General features: G+C 36.0%; 1 protein-coding gene across 3 annotated transcripts in view; it reads left to right on the top strand.

Moving 5' to 3' along the window:
• Positions 1-17955, top strand: part of GRXCR1 (glutaredoxin and cysteine rich domain containing 1) — a gene marked incomplete at its 5' end in the record, with an annotated part of 342040 nt that overhangs the window by 26808 nt on the left and 297277 nt on the right. For all 3 annotated transcript variants that reach the window (XR_014015185.1, XR_014015186.1, XR_014015187.1), the window contains one exon: positions 10741-10827. The remainder of the gene's footprint in view (positions 1-10740; positions 10828-17955) is intronic.

Genomic DNA, 17955 nt, shown 5'->3' with positions numbered 1-17955 from the left:
TAGTTTTCTTTTTGCCATGAAATTTGATGTCGATCCAAAATTTATATGGAAGAATCAAGATCCAAGAATAACCAAGATAAAGAACAAGATTGGAGAATTGCCTTACCAGGTATCAATTCTCATTATAAAACTGTACTAATTAAAACAGTGCGCTATTAACTAGAGGTAAACTAGTAGGAAGGTGGAATAGAAAAGAATTCAAGAGACAGTGACATAAATGGAAATTTTTATTTAAAAAAAAGTAATGTTGCAAATTAATGAGTGAAGGATAAACACTGTAGGGACAATTGGCTATCCACATTTAAAAATTAAACTATTTCTCTACTCAAACTGTATAAGAAAGAATAAAGAAGCATGAAAGCTCTAAATGTAAACATATATTTAGAAAGAACTGAAAGTACCCAGCCCAAAGTCATGATGATGAGGACACAGAGTAGGGTAGAGAGTTAGACTTCGGTTATATCTAGATTGATTTCTTGTTTTTTTTTTTTTTTTTGCGGTACGCGGGCCTCTCACTGTTGTGGCCTCTCCCGTTGCGGAGCACAGTCTCCGGACGCGCAGGCTCAGCAGCCATGGCTCACGGGCCCAGCTGCTCTGCGGCATGTGGGATCCTCCCGGACCGGGGCACGAACCTGTGTCCCCTGCATCGGCAGGCGTTTTCTCAACCACTGCGCCACCAGGGAAGCCCTTGATTTCTTTTTTACAAGACTGGAATCAGTTATGAATAGCTGGAATAGGGATATTTGCTATCTCAGTCACTATATATTTGTGTTTTCAAAATTTCTCAAAATGAAAAATACAAAAAATAAAAAATACAGAACATAGCAACTCTGTAGTTGATAAAGAAATTTTTCCTATTTTTTGGACTGAATTCTTGGGGACTTTCATACAAAAAGATTTGAAGTACCCTGCACATATCAGCATTTATATCAGAAAAGCCTAGCCCATCATGGATTTGAGTGTCCACCACAGAAGTGGACAGTTAGATAAAAAGAGCAGAAGACATGGACTAGGACCAAGATAAAAGCATTGCCATAGTCATTCTTGGCTGAGAATTTCATCATTGGTCTTATAAAAAGAATTCATGCAAATACTATCATCACATTGTATGCTTTCATGTATTCAATCTGTCGAACACATATTTATTGAATATCTAATCTGTATTAGGCACGAAGCTAACTACTGAGGATTCAGCAGTGCAGGACAAGATCCCTGTGCTCAAGATTAATCTGTAGTGAGAAGGACATATTTCAAAATAATAATTACTCAGGTAAATATATCACTACAAAATTTCATCTTGCTATAAAAGAAAACTAATGATAATTGTGTGTTATCTGGAATTTATCCTCAAATTTACTGAATAAAACACTTTATATTCAATAGTTAGAATCAGTTCTTTGCCAATTACCAATTTATTGCCTCTCATCTCTAGTTCCACGCATCATAATCCTGTGTACAATTGTGAGTAAAAGGCGTTATATGTTTTCTTAGTTTGTGATTCATTAAAAAAAGGGGATGATTCTTTGCTCAAAACTTTGTTCCAGAGTTAAAGTCTGTGTAGTAGGTTGAATAATGGCTCCCGAAGGTATCCAGGTCCTAATCCCTGGAACCTGTGAATATAACCTTATTTGGAAATAGGGTCTTTGTGGATGTAATTAAATTAAGACAAGATTATACTATCTTAGAATGGGCCCTACATTCAATATGATTGGTATCCTTAAAAGAAGAGGAAATTTGCACAGGAAAATATCAAAACACTTGGAAACTAAACAGCACACTATAAATAAACACCATATTCTAAATATTCATAGAGGAAGTCTCAAAGGAAATGAAAAAAATGCATTGAACTGAATGAAAATGTAGCATATTAAAGTTTGTGGGACATTACTAAAGCACTTAAAAGGAAGTTTATAGCACTAAACACATATATTCGAAAAGAGGAAAATTCTCAAATCAATAGTCTAAAGCTCTCACCTCAAGAACCTAGAAAAAGGAAGAGCAAAATAAACCCAAACCAAACAGAAGGAAGAAAATAATAATGATAAAAACAGAAATCAAAGGAATTGAAAATAGAGAATAAAGAAAATCAGTGAAACAAAGAGCTGGAACTATGAAAAACATCCATAAAATTGACAGCCCTCTAGGAAGACTATGTGAGGCAAAAAGAGAAAGGGCATGAATCACCAATATCAGGAAGAAAAGGGGATATCTCTAAAAACAATGCAGACATCAAAATGATGATAAGGGAATACTGCAAACAGTTCTACACACAGAAATTTGACAATTTAGATGAAATGAACAAATTCCTCAAAAAACACAAACTGTTGCATCTCACCCAATATGAAATAATTTGAATAGCCCCATGAATACTAAATATATTGAACTTGTAATAAAAAAAAAAACTCCCTCAAAAGAAGTCTCCAAGTCCAGATTGTTTCACTAGAGAATCCTACTAACCACTTAAAGAATTAATACCAATTCTACAACATCTCTTCTAGAAAAAAGAAGAGAGGAAACCCTCTCAATTTATTTCATGAAGCTTGTTTTACCCTGATACCAAAACCAGACAAAGACAGTACAAAAAAAAAGGAAAACAATAGACAATGTTTCCCATGAATATAGATGCAGAAATCAAAATCCTTAACAAAATATTGATAAATAGAATTCTTCAATATATGAAAAGAATTACATTCCACGACCAAATGGAGTTTATCCCAGGGATGCAAGAAGGAATTTAGAAGTCCATTGAATGGTTTTGTTTTTTAAAAAAGATTTGAGCATAGAATAAAATATAAAACTATGGAAATTTTTTGTATTTACTTATTTTCTTTCTTTAAACACAGAATATGCTCAATAGTGCTATGAAGTGCTCCATGCTGTTTAGTTATTATGTGAGCTGCACACACCCAGGAATATAATCTATGCTGTTGATTCTATTATCTTTTACTAGTTATACAATTTCCTTTGCAACAAACTTATAGCAATTTTGTTTTTGTGTATTTTCATAAATAGCATTTCAAGAAAACTATAACTACAAAATTGTTTTTATTTATTTTTATTGGAATATAGTTGCTTTACAATGTTGTGTCAGTTCCTTCTGTACAGCAGAGTGAATGAGCTATACATATACATATATCCCCTCCCTCCTGGATTTCCTTACCATCTAAGTCACCACAGAGCACTGAGTAGAGTTCCCTGTGCTATACAGTAGGTTCTCACTAGTTATCTATTTTATACATAGTAGTGTATATATGTCAATTCCAATCCCCCAGTTCATCCCATTCCCCCTTTCCCTCCTTGGTGTCCATACGTTTGTTCTGTACGTCTGTGTCTCTATTTCTGCTTTGCAAGTAGGTTCATCTGTACCATTCTTCTAGATTCCACATATATGTGTTAATATACGATATTTGTTTTTCTGACTTAGTTCACTCTGTATGACAGTCTCTAGGTCCATCCATGTCTCTGCCGGAGAAAACCATAATTCCAAAAGATACATGCACCCAATGTTCATTGCAGCACTATTTACAGTAGCCAAAATTGTTTTTAAAATGAATATCTAAAATTGCTGCATTGTTTTATTAATAATATGCATATTTTGGCTTGTTAAAAATCATTTCTTGGGCTTCCCTGGTGGTGCAGTGGTTGAGAGTCCGCCTGCCGATGCAGGGGACACGGGTTCGTGCCCCGGTCTGGGAAGATCCCATGTGCCGCGGAGCGGCTAGGCCCGTGAGCCATGGCCGATGAGCCTGCGCGTCCGGAGCCTGTGCTCCGCAATGGGAGAGGCCACAACAGTGAGAGGCCCACATACCGCAAAAAAAAAAAAAAAAAAAAAAAAAAAAAGAAAAAAAAAAAAAAATCATTTCTTGGGCTTCCCTGGTGGCGCAGTGGTTGAGAGTCCGCCTGCCGATGCAGGGGACACGGGTTCGTGCCCCGGTCTGGGAAGATCCCACATGCCGCGGAGCAGCTGGGCCCGTGAGCCATGGCTGTTGAGCCTGTGCGTCCGGAGCCTGTGCTCCGCAACGGGAGAGGCCACAACAGTGAGAGGCCCATGTAACGCAAAAAAAAAAAAAAAAAAAAATCATTTCTTAGTAAATGATTACACTTACAAATATAAATTTAGTTGAATCATTGCCTGTATTGAATATCCAGTGATCAAGCATTGTCAAATTCAAATGGTCTTTATATCAAAGCAGTCTTTCTCCTACTCCCTCATAGAAATTAGTTATGAAAATGAAAGGGCATGCAATATATTTTTATCTAATATGAAATTAACATTAACACTAGGAAATTATTTTAAATATTTTACAGAGAGTCTTGTTGAGATCCAGATCAAAGCACCTTTATGGCTGCCTTAGAATGTAATATGCCAGTACCAAGCATCAGCTTTATTTTCATTTGGATCTGTATAGATATATTTCTAGGTGTTTGAATGTTTTTTTATGTAAGATTACCTAGAATACATCCCAATGATTAGACCATAATGAAAGACAGTTTACATAGCTCAGTATTATCATTTTTCAATGGTAGGCAGTATAAACGAGAATAGAATAACAAAAGCAAACAAAAATGACAGAAGCAACAACTAAAAATTTTTTAAATCTTAAAAATTACATTTATCAAGGCAAGGATTATTCTTCGTAATTTTATCTGGAAATGGGTACAAATTGGCAGGAATGTGTAGTAGATTATTATTGTGTTTAATATTACTTTGTATAAAAATATTGGCATTCTTCATAGGACCACTGTGGTTTTTATTTTTATGAAGACCCAGTAGCAAGCACATTTGTAACATGAAAGAGTTGGATTCAATTCCGTTTACGTAAATGCAACCTCATACACAGAGCTCATTAGTTTATCCTCAACTGATATATAAATTATTGAACCAATCTTGATCTGCCAGCTAAGTGGAATATGAGATCTCACAGCAATATTTATTAATTTCTATGAGGACTTTATTTCTACCCTGCTTCTGAAAGATACAAAGAGGAAATTGCAGCTTTTGTGGTTTCTTAAGGAATGAATACAATCTAAATGACCCTAAACTTCAGAGCAGGAGTTGAACTTTAGGATTCTTTTGTTGGCTTACCTCCAGCTGCCTTATAAGAAGAACATGATTTTTGGTTCATATTTATATTTTCAGATGTTGACTCATCCCCTTCACTGATTTTGTCTTTTTATTTAAGAAAATATCCTTCATGAATGATTGAATTGTTAGACTCATGTATCCATTTGCTCTGTCTCCTGATATTACAAAGACTTTTTTCAGAAAATGACATTACAAGATTTCTGGCAAATGACTGGATTGGCAAATAATTCAGGCAGATGTGAAAATAATATCAATGACAAATCAGAAAAATTCAATACATATAACAGTACCAAGCATTCAGGATGTGGGGGAAGATGAAGCCACATACATGTTGGTTGGAGTGTAAACTGGTTTGCTGACTTTGGAGAGCAATTTGTGAGTACTTTGTAGAGGTGAATTTGCACCTGGTGTCCATCCTACTATTTTATTACTTCTTTACCCTAGAAAACCCCAGGCATTTGTGCACAGGGAGAGTCTTTGAGCAGGTTTGTAAGAAGGGAAATAATCCATTTAACAGTGAATAAATGTATAAACCATTGTTTATACAAACAATTACTATGCAAAGATTTGTAATGAATGTTCCAGATCTACAAGAGTAAGTATGGTTTATTTCAAAAATGCAATGCTGAATAAAAAAGAGTAAGTTGCAAATTATACTTTAAGTATAATTCATTTATGTAGAATTAAAAAATAGTACTATTTATGGATGCTACATATATAATGAAGTAGAAGAACATCATGAATATAATACACATTAGCATTAGGATAGTAGTTACTGCTGGGGAGGAAGATGGCAGATTGAGGAAGATGGCAGATTGAGGGTAGAGATGTAGGTGTAACATTTCATTTTTTAGAAAAGAAAGTGAGAGAATTGAAGTAAAGAAAGCAAAGTATTAGTGTATGCTTAATCTTGGTATTTTAGCATTGTTACTCTTACAGGTATCTGTAACATTGTATTTTGTACATATATATATATATATATATATATATATATATATTTCCTCTCACTGTTGTGGCCTCTCCCGTTGCGGAGCACAGGCACCGGACGCGCAGGCTCAGCGGCCATGGCTCACGGGCCTAGCCGCTCTGCGGCATGTGGGATCTTCCCGGACCAGGGCACGAACCTGTGTCCCCTGCATTGGCAGGCGGACTTTCAACCACTGTGCCACCAGGGAAGCCCTGTACTCATATTTTAAAATGGTTTTATAGTTAAGGAAAAAATATTCCTAATTACTGGTTGTGAAGGGCTGAGTTCAACCAGGTGAATGTCAATTTCATGGGGTAAAATCACCCCATGAAGTAGGGAATTGAAGAGGTTTTCTCCTAAGCTGGCCCAAGGAAGTAGCAAGAGGAATTAATTTATCAAGGAATGAACTTTGAAAATAGACCAGGACATATTGCTATTCTCATGGGAACCTGATCTCTTTCAAATAGTCTTCTTTAAAGAAACCTTAAGAAGTTAACTTCTCCAATGCTCATATTTTCTCAGTAATAAAAAATAATGCTAATATTGCATAAAATTTAATAAGCACTTATATTCAGATTCTGCTAATGATTTATACATTTGTCTCATCTAATCCTCACAATGTCTCTATGAAGTAGGTATTATTATAAACCACACTTAAAGATGGGCCAAGTACTTTCCCTACTCACATGGCAGAGCTAGTACGTTGCAATAGCAAGATTAACCATTAGAGGCCTTTACAAGAACAACAGATTAATAAGTAAATCAGTGAAACATTAAAGGCAATGGGGATGGTCCTTTCAACATCCCTCTGCTCTCATTTTATAGTAGACTGCCCCACTGAGTTGCTACCAAAATAGTTTGATAATTTAAGAAAGATTAAGCTTATGTACTAACAGACACTGTACCATCCCTTTTGAATATAACATTTAACAGAGTTTCTTTTTGTTTTAGTGCTAGGAACTTAAAAGCTAGTGAGTATGAATATGTGAATATTCAAAATATTTTTTAAACTTATATAAACATAAGTTTATATTAACGGGCATCTGTCTGAATAGAAAAGATATTGCTACTTCTGAATTTCCTTCCACCTCAAAAAATTCTGTTTGTGTAGTTAGATTGATTAGATATTAATTCTACTTCTGAGAAATAATAATCTTTTTATTAAGAAATAGAAATTGCTCATATGAGCATTAAAAGATTTTAAAATTGAGAAATTGTGTAGGTAGAGTTTTGATATAATAAAATCGAAGCAGAAAAATTACCTAAAATATACTTTAAGTATATTTTTTCCTCTCAAATAGGAGAAAACTGATGAGGATGGGGTGGGATTTTGTACTGGACCAAAAAAGCTAAGTTTCTGAAGTTATTTGGGAGGAGGCTTAAGTTTTATTTTAGAATTAATTATAGTTAAATTTATTGAGCCATTAGATGCTCCAATAAGTAATTACTATTTTCCATGCACTGGACTGTGCCTTTTTAGGAGTAGGATCTCACGCAGTCCTGACAATGTTGTGTACTCATTTTGCCGATGAGAAAACTGAGGCTGTGAGAGGGAAAATAAAGGGCTCAAGGTCACACAACTTGAGAATAGCAGAGTCATGGCTCAACGTAGAGTAGGATTCAGATCCAGGTAGGCAACTCTGCTTTTGTGCCTCCTTCAGTTTGTTAAGGTGTCCCAGTGTGAAAACCTCTATAACTGGTTTCGGGAAGAGCAGGTGAATCTGAGCTCTGAAACCTGCGGCCCTTTTTTGTGTGTGTGTGTGTGTCAGGCTGAGCACTTTTTGCTTCTTTATGAGAATCAGTCATAATTAAGGGCAATAGCTTAAGGACACCTCAATAAGAGACTTCTTAAAGATGGGATAGAGTTTAATGGAAAAAAATGTTCTGCTTGGAAAACATGCTAGGGAACTATGAATGTTTTTTTCTCCTTTTCATCCATAAAAAGATTAGAAGTGTAGTACTCTGAATTACTTTTCAGGCAGAGAAACTATAAAACACTGTGAGATAGAGAAGCAGGATTCAGAATATTGCATTTTGTTTTTTATTACAAAAGAAATACATGCACATGGTAGAAGATTAGAAAATACTGATAATAAGAAAAGAAAAAAATTTACAAAATCTGTAACTATCATTGAGTGATAAACACCACCATTACCTTGGTGTGCATAACTCTATGTAGGTTCTTTAAAAATCAAATCATGTTGTGGAACCTGTTTTGTTACCTGATTATAGCTTTTTTAAAGGTTAAAGGCATTTATTTTTGTACTTTAGGGCATAAATGGTGCTACAGAAATGTTGAAACAATAAGTGTATATCCATGAGATTTTGGACTACCTTTCCATAAATCTTACTTGAATGCAGTGTTATTTTCTTCTGTTTTTTATTCAAGGTGGTGCATCACAATTATGATGTAGTTCTTTTTTTTTTCTAAAGATTTTTTTTTAATGTGGACCATTTTTTAAAGTCTTTATTGAATTTGTTACAATATTGCTTCTGTTTTTTTATGGTTTGGGTTTTCTAATTTTTTTTTTTTTTTTTTTTGTGGTACTCAGGCCTCTCACTGTTGTGGCCTCTCGCATTGCAGAGCACAGGCTCCGGACGCATAGGCTTAGCGGCCATGGGTCACGGGCCCAGCCGCTCGGTGGCATGTGGGATCTTCCCGGACCGGGGCACGAACCCGTGTCCCCTGCATCGGTAGGTGGACTCTCAACCTCTGCGCCACCAGGGAAGCCCCTATGGTTTGGTTTTTTGGCTGCGAGGCATGTGGGATCTTAGAACCCGCACCCCATGCATTGGAAGGTGAAGTCGTAACCACTGGACCACCAGGGAAGTTCCTATGATGTAGTTCTTGATGCTAGCTACTGGGTGACTGTCAGTACTTCCATGAAATGAACTGTGAAATTGACAAACCTATATGTCAATTATGATTCTTCCAGGATGGAAGACTAATCCAGGGCCAAAATTAAAACAGAGATAACCATAATTTTTGAAAGGTAGAAGAGATCCTACAGAGTGAGTATATATGTTACACACAAGGGAAGAGAGAAAATATTCCAAAACAGTGTCCAGGGCCATACAACTAGTTATTGGTGAGAGATTGCAACTGAAATCCAGCCGTTCTAACTTCTAGTCCATTGCTTTTTCATCTATTGCATGTGTCTCTCACTAAGGAGCCCATTTCATGAGATTGCAGAATAGAGCACTGTGTGGTCTGGCTTTCTTAGGGGCAACGTTTCCAACCTCCAGACTCATAGCCCTACATAAAGAGAGGGCTCCTGGGAACCTCTCCACTGTTAAGAAATTCCACGAAGCAGAGTAATTGTCCCTATTAACTCTTTAAGTCCTGTGTATCATGGGAAGAACAGAATGACCATTCCTGGATCTTAGGATTTAGGACAGCTATTGGAAAGATTTTTAAATTTATTTTTAAAGTCCTATGAGATATAAGGCATGGTAGGAGTTTAAGGTGGAGGGATAAATGTGGGGCAGAAGCTGGCCAGAAAATAGCCAAAGATTTAACTTCACCAATAGGAATGTTTTTCTTTCTTGTCCTCCCTCTGTCAGTTGTCATCATCCTCTTCATCATCACTATGATTTTTTTTAAAAATCTAACATATCTCATACTTACTATAGTCAGACACTGAATTCAGTGTTTTTATATGCATTATCTCATTTAATCTTATGAAACAAATTGTTATTCCCATCGTACAAATAAGCAAACAGAGGCTCAAGTGACCTTAAGTAATTTGGTCAAGGGCTTCCTAGCTAGCAATCAAACTAGCATTCTAACTTAAGTCTTTGGGTCTCCAGAACCCATGCTCTTTACAATCTATTACACTATTCTTCTTATAAGCATCCGTGAGGGGTTGAGGTTCAAAAACCCAAGTCAGATTGCAGAGTAATCTTGAACTTGATATGGACAGTGGCATGAAAAGGAGGTCTAAGCTGGGGCACATGAGGTCTATGGCAGTGAAGTTTCTAGTTCACACAGTCCAATACTAGAAATTTGATTTCTCTGTCTATCCTTGAGGTCATGCTGGGAGTGGGGGTGTGAGAAGGATCCAACATGATCAGGCTGAAGGTCACACAGCTATACTGTTTTTCTAGCAGGAAACATAGATGAAAATTAGGAATCAGGGCAGACATCCAGCTGGGTAGAATGGCTCTGAGATTTATGCCAGATGCTCATGAAGGTACCACGGGGACACAGTTCACTCTGAACACCCTACACACAGGCATTGATGTAGCAGACTAATTCCAGAAGAAATATGTGTATTTTTTAAAATATATTTATTTATTTATTTTTGGCTGTGTTGCGTCTTTTTCTGTGTGAGGGCTTTCTCCAGTTGCCGCGAGCGGGGGCCACTCTTCATTGCGGTGCGTGGGCCTCTCACTGTCACAGCCTCTCCCGTTGCGGAACACAGGCTCCAGACGCACAGGCTCAGTAGTTGTGGTGCACGGGCTTAGTTGCTCCGTGGCATGTGGGATCTTCCCAGACCAGGGCTCGAACCCGTGTCCCCTGCATTGGCAGGCAGATTCTTAACCACTGCGCCACCAGGGAAGCCCCGAAATATGTGTATTTTTTACATATGACACCTGTTTCCAAAAAAAGAAACTGTAGTGGAACTAAGTGCAGCTTACGTGTTATGCTCAGTTCTTGGCTAATGAGACACTTATGTGTGTTCAGGCTCAAGACACAGATGGGAATGGTGAGGATCTCCAGCTAAAGAAAAAAATGCAAGTGACCATGGGATGGTGAAGGAGCCTACTCAAGGTAATAGATGTCACCCAGGGAGGCAGAGGGACAGATTGCTCACTCTATTGCTGCTGGTAAGGGGTGCACATTTTTCAATTTGAATATCTATAGCAGTAATTCTCAAAGTGTGGTCCCCAGACCAACAGCACCAAAATCACATGGGGACTTACTGGAAATACACACTCTCAGGCTCCACCCCAAACCTAATTAATTAGACACTCTGGGGGTGGTGACAAACCTTCCAGGTGACTGGGATGCAACTGAAGTCTGAGACTCACTGACCTGCATCATTACAGCATTTATTTATCAAAGCAACCATATGAGTTATGTTTGTCATCTTTGTTTTGCAGAAGGGAAATCCAAGAAATGTCAAGTTATAATGTTAAGTATCATGCCCAAGATTACACAACTAGTAGATAGTAAAATTGAGATTAAACTTCACTGTTATATGGCTGTAGTTATGTATGCTTCCAGATATTTTTAAGTTAACTGAATTTAATCTTTTAGTTAATGTGTTTGGATATTCTCTTCAGAGGTGATTACCATATCATGTATATCATATGTCATATCATGACATGTCATATATCATGCCATATATCTTATATATTATATCATACTATATATTTATCTTTTCTCTAACATAGCATTTAAATGATATAATAGGATCCACCTTCTACATGGAATTATCTTGAAGAGCTTCCATATTAACCACCTTTCCCTCCTTTTCCCTTTAGCTCTTTTTTTTCCACAAGCTATTTTGAATTTCAATGCTATGAAAGTTGAGAATAGTCCAGTAAGCAACACTATATTCTTTATTTAGAATTACCAGTTAACATCTTGCCATGTATGCTTTCTTTTTCTCTTTCTGTGTGTATATAATCATGTGTATCAAACACATATACGTTTTCCTGAATTATTAGAAATAAGTTGCAGGTGTTATAACAGTTCACCTTTAAATAATTTAATGTGTATCTCCAAGGACAGGAACTTTCTCTTATATAACTACAATACTACTAGACAGCAAATAAGTTCAACATTTGTTCAGTAATATAATCAAATATTTGGTCCATATTCAAATTTCTCCAGTTATTAAAGAAATATCACATATGTTTTTTAAAATTCAAAATCAACATAAAATCATGCAATGCATTTTGCTGTCATGTCTTTTATTTTATTTATTTATTTATTTATTTATTTATTTTTCTTTAGTGAAAAAATAAATTGTATTTTATTGCAAAAGAATTTACATTAAAATTAAGGGCTTCCTACAACTATCGACCTAGATGTTTGCATAACATCTGAGATATTTTTATTCAAGTATTTATTTATTTTTTTTGAATTTTATTTTATTTTTTTATGCAGCAGGTTCTTATTAGTTATCCATTTTATACATATTAGTGTATATATGTCAATCCCAATCCCGTGTCTTTTTCATCTTGTTTATCTAGAGCCATCCTTCTGTCTTTTTGTTTGCTTTCATGCCATTGACATTTCTGGAGTGTGGGTTAGTTGTTTAGAAAAACGTCCCACCTCCCACTTGTGTACTTCCTGTTGCATCCCATTAGGTAGCACATGATGTCTGTTTGTGCCATTCTTGATGAACAGCTTGGTTATTTAGTTAGGTGATGTCTGCTATAGCTCTGCAACATAGAGGTACCCCTTCCTCTTGTAAATCAAAAGTGGTATGTGGGATGATACTTTGAGATCATAGGATGGATTACCCTACTTTTTAACAACTTTTCACTGAATGGTATTAAAATCCCTTTGGATCCTTGTCTGAATCAAATATCACACAGGGGGTTGCAAAATGGTGATTTTTTGAATTCTATTACTTCTACATTTATTTTCTGGCATTTTTCTAGAAGGTAGAACCCTGTCCTCCATCATTTTCCCCTTTTCCTCTCTTATTTTTTTATGTACTAGGTATTACATATGTATGTATGCATGTGTTATCACTATTTACTTTGATTACAATTTCTTAATAATGTCATTTAATTTCATGTTTCAGGTTAATAAATCTATTATTATTTTTTGAAGAGAAATATATCATAATTTTTGATGAATGATGCTAACTATATGGTCACTAGACTTATACCTAGATAGAAAAAAAGGAAAAAAGATTAGATGACTTGTGTATCAAATGGGAGGGAGGGTTCAGCCCTTTACTCTTCTAGTTTTTATTACTCATTGGGACTTCTTCGATGTACTTTGGGCAGAATGGAGGAAGGATGGCCAGAAAGAATCTTTTAGATTTGATTTTTTTTCAAATTCCTGTAATTATATTCTACTTTTAAGAGAAATCTGCTTTGAATTTGGGTCGTAGACTTGATCTATGGTGGAGTTTTACATCTCTGTGAGTTCAGTAGTCTTCTAGAAGTATTTTATATACATATGAATATGACATATATTATATTAATATGCTTTACATATATACACATTTATTTCATTTTTATGTATATTTCATTTTTTATATATTTTACACATACACACATGTATTTTCATTTTTCTTCATATTTTCTCTGATAATGAGCAATCAGGTTTTATTTTATTTAATTTTTTTATCTTTCTAGGACTTTCTGGATTTTTAAACTGAATTTTTTTTATTGAAGTATAGTTGATTTACAGTGTGTTAATTTCTGCTGTACAGCATTGATTCAGTTATACATATATACATTCTTTTTTAAAAATTCTTTTCCGTTTTGGTTTATCACAGGATATTGAATATAGTTCCCTGTGGTATACAGTAGGACCTTGTTGTTTATCCATTCTATATATAATAGTTGGCATATGCTAACCCCAATCTCCCACTTCATCCCTCCCCCACCCTCCTCCCCCTTGGCAACCACAAGTCTGTTCTCTATGTTTGTGAGTCTGTTTCTTTTTCATAGACCTTAAAAGAGGCATTTATTGCTATTTTTTTTCTCATTCTATTGTTAACTCTTCTTAATGTGGCTGATTCTCACTATTACTTCATAATTTTTTCCTGAGAGTTTTTGAAAACTCTTCCCTTTGGAAGGAAGCAAGGCAAGACACCAGTAAACTAGTCTCTTTCATTATCAGACTTTAATGTCTTAATAATTAAGCAATTCTAATATAAATTTATATTGTGGGGCTTCCCTGGTGGCGCAGTGGTTGAGAGTCCGCCTGCCGATGCAGGGGACACGGGTTCGTGCCCCGGTCCGGGAGGATCCCACATGCCGCGGAGCGGCTGGGCCCGTGAGCCATGGCCGCTGAGCCTGCGCGTCCGGAGCCTGTGCTCCGCAACGGGAGAGGCCACAACGGTGAGAGGCCCGCGAACCGCAAAAAAAAAAAAAAAAAAAAAAAAAAAAAATTTATATTGTGATTATTGTTCTGCTTGAGTGATTGTTGATATGTTTAGCAATTTAACTAATATTGCACTGAAGTTAATTGTCTTTATATCACTTATGGAGGAATCTGAGAAATGATGGTGATGATTCATTGAAAATAGTCATTCCCTTCTGATACTTTTGGGAACATAGAACAATGTTATGGTTTTGATCTTTGTAACATTTAAGGTTGACAGGAGGCCCAAAGTAAGAGTGGCATAAAGAAGGTAGGGATCTATTTCTCTTTCTCATAAACAGGAAAAAGAAGTAGGCAATCTGTTACTAATAAGGAGACTCCACAGTCATGAGGGAGTCAGGCTCCTTCTATCAGGTCCCTCTGCTATCTCTTTTTGTGTGTGTGTGGGTATTCCTATTTAAAAAAAAAAATTTATTGAAATATAGTTGATTTACAATGTTGCATTTGTTTCCACCAACAGTGTAGAAGTGTTCCTTTTTCTCCACACCCTCACCAGCATTTATTATTTGTAGACTTTTTGATGTTGGCCATTCTGACTGGTGTTAGGTGATACCTCATTGTACTTTTGATTTGCATTTCTCTTATAGTTAGAAGTTTCTCTTATAGTTAGAAATGTTGTCCCTCTGCTATCTTAACACATAGCTTCCATTGGAAGGTCCAGTATGGCTGCTCCAGATTAAAACCTCATATGTGCTCTCAACCAGCGTGAAAGAGGAAGGGTGCACCCCTCCCTTTAAAGAAGAATGCTTCCTGGAGTTCGCACACTCCTCTTCTGCTTATATCTTATTGGCCAGAATCTAGTCACATGGCCATGTCTAGCTATAAGAGAGATTGTGAAATGTAAATTTTATTCTGGGCAACCCTATTCCGAGCTAAAAATTGGTGGTTATGTTACTAAAGAAGTAGGGGAAGATGCATATTGGGGCAAATTAGCAATCTCTGCCATAACCTTGTAATAATTTGGGCTTTATTTATCAATATTTTCCAGGGGCAATTGTCAACTTGTCCACTTTTTTAACAGTTGACAAATTCTCCTTGAGAACTGTATCTGTTTTCTGGAATAGTTCAATGCATTTTTCAGTAGTTCAATGACATTATTTTAAAGCATAAGAAAAGGAGACTCTGATCTCTCTTAAATGGTAAAGGAGAATGGCAGGGGGCACATGGATCTATGTGCTATATTTCTCATCCATCTGCTCTGACACACAGATGTACCTAAACCTCCACAGGTCTGATGCCAAATTTTGATCAATGAGCAAAACATTAATTTCTGTAGCTGATTGTGAATATAGTTATACAGTGTTGTCACTTAGAACATTGAATGTATACAGCATGTATATGGCAGGTATACCTGCATTAGATGAATCAAGGGCATTATGAGGGGGTCTTTGTTGGGGATCCAGGCTCTATCTGTGGATTGGCTATCATCAACATTGGGGTTCCATCTTCCACCATTACTCCCAAATTCCAGCAAGTAGGAATGGGAGGAGAGGAAGAGAGGAACACACTCCTTCCCTTTCCGGGCAGTGTCTAGAATTTGCACACATTATGCGTGTGGATCTTTTTTCTTTTTACTGAACCATCTCTTACACTCACACTTTTATACTGATTACATCTAAGATGATTATATCTAAATCAGTCCCTTAGACTTTTACATTATTTGTTATTTTTTCATGATTATAAACATCAGTATATACATTTTGAAATATGTAAATCTTTAAATGTATTTAAAGATAAGCATTTAAATGTTTAACAATATATATTATTGTCTGCATTTTGAATGGTATCAGAATTGGGACAAGCACAAATTTGATAAATATTGCCAGTTTTCTTTTTAAAAAATTAAAACAACACTCTCATCAGCTATATTTGAGAGGGTCTGTTTATTGCAAACTTACTAGTGCTTTGTTTTCTCATACAGTTTTTAAAAATAAAGTTTCTTCATTCTAAGTGAGGTGAATATTTATTGTCTATCTGTAACTTTTTCCCTCTTCTTTTCTTATTAAGGAATCGAATTAGATATTTATATATAAATAATACTAATTTTTCTTCTGTTATATTTGTTACTTATAAATTTCCATATATTATGTCCTTTTAATTTAGCTAATGTTTCTCACTGAAGGAGAGAAATATAAAGTGCTCACATAGTCAAATTTATTAAGTATAAATGATGTGACTTTTTCCATTGTTTTTAAGTATACAAGGTATTTCTCATCCTGAGATCCAGAGATTGCAGAAATATACACCTTCATTATCTTCTATTTTAATTTTTCTGTAATTTAACTTGGTTTATGATTGAGATAAGTCTCTAATCCATATATTTTTTCCAAATAGCCAACTGTAAATCCCTGCTATTTATTAGGTCATCTTTTTCATTTGCATCAATTTGTAGTGTATCATTCTATAAATACACCAACAAAAAATAATATGTATTTTCAATCTGTCTATTCTGTCTTATAGGTGCCAGAAATGTTTTTGTAGCAGAATATTGGTATGTGATGAGAAATTTTGTTGTAGGGAGTGTTTTTTATGTCCTTACAGCATAGTTATTACCATTTTGAGCCTAGAGACAAATAAAAGCATTTCCTTTGTTTTTTTTTTTATAATGTGAATTTAGAAAGTGCTTTTCCACATGAATGTCCGTGGGCACATCAAACTCACTATGTCCAAAAGAATGCCATTATTTGTGGCCCCATTACAACTCTCCTCTTCTAATGTTTCCTAGTGCGGTTAATGGCATAGCTTTCATCCAGTCTCCCTAGCCACAAACCTCAGCATCATTTCTGACTTTTCCCTCTGCATTTCACCCTACATGTAGCTATTTCCTAGTATTTTCTAACTCTATCCTGAAATACTACTGGAATCAGTTCTTTCCCTTTGGTTATCACTGCCTCTGCTCTCAGGGCTGTGCCATCTCTGCTGGACATGGAGAACAGCTTCAGGTTCTCACCTCCAGCCTGTCCACCTTCAGCATAGGTACCAGTTATCTCTCTAAATTACAGATCCAAGCACATTACTTCTTCTGCTCTTAATCCTTGAGTGGCTTCACACTGTCTTGAGAATAGACTTCAAATTCATTAACATGATGTTCAAAGCCTAACAAAAGGTGGATCTTCATCTTACTTTCCTTTTTCAACTCCCTTCATTCCTGGCCACCCATGAACCCTGGGTTTCTGTCACCTTTTACTTTCAAATATTTCAACATTCTTTTCCCTTGGGCTGTTTTGTCCATAACTGCCTTTCTCACTTTGTTTTCACAATCCACACTCTAAGTCTCATATCAAATATCATTGGCTCTGGAAGCTCTCTTTATTCAGTCAAACTTAATTGCCCTGTACTCTATGTTCGTATTGAATTTGTGTACACATTTATCATAGCCCAGATTATTTTCTAAATTGTTTAAGATGCAGTATATCTGATGAGACTCTATACATTTTAAGGGGACCAAAGTGGCCATCTGTCTTTGTAGACACAGAATATGTAGCAGATTTTCTTAGTTTGGCGTGATGGGCTTGTGCATGCAAACTAAAGGAGATAAAATTTTGAAAGCCAAAGCACAAAGTATCACTGCAGCCTTTGCAGAGATCTGACCCAGCAAGGATGACTTAGCAGCTAAAGGCAAGGACCCATATTCGATAGTGACACCAGATGGTAGCAACAGAAGTGATGAAAATTGTAAACTGAGGCTCACAGTGCCCTGATCAAACTCTCTAATTTTGTCTTGTGGATTTCAAATGGTCCTCTTTGAACTGAATAAGCACCTCTGCCCCCAGATTTCTGCTGGAGAAAGAGCTTAGATAATTCAGGCATGGGGCAACTGGA

This window comes from Mesoplodon bidens (assembly GCF_964165515.1).
Source record: "Mesoplodon bidens genome assembly, chromosome: 1".
NCBI lineage: Eukaryota > Metazoa > Chordata > Mammalia > Artiodactyla > Ziphiidae > Mesoplodon > Mesoplodon bidens.
This window is presented reverse-complemented; position numbering and strand designations above follow the sequence as displayed.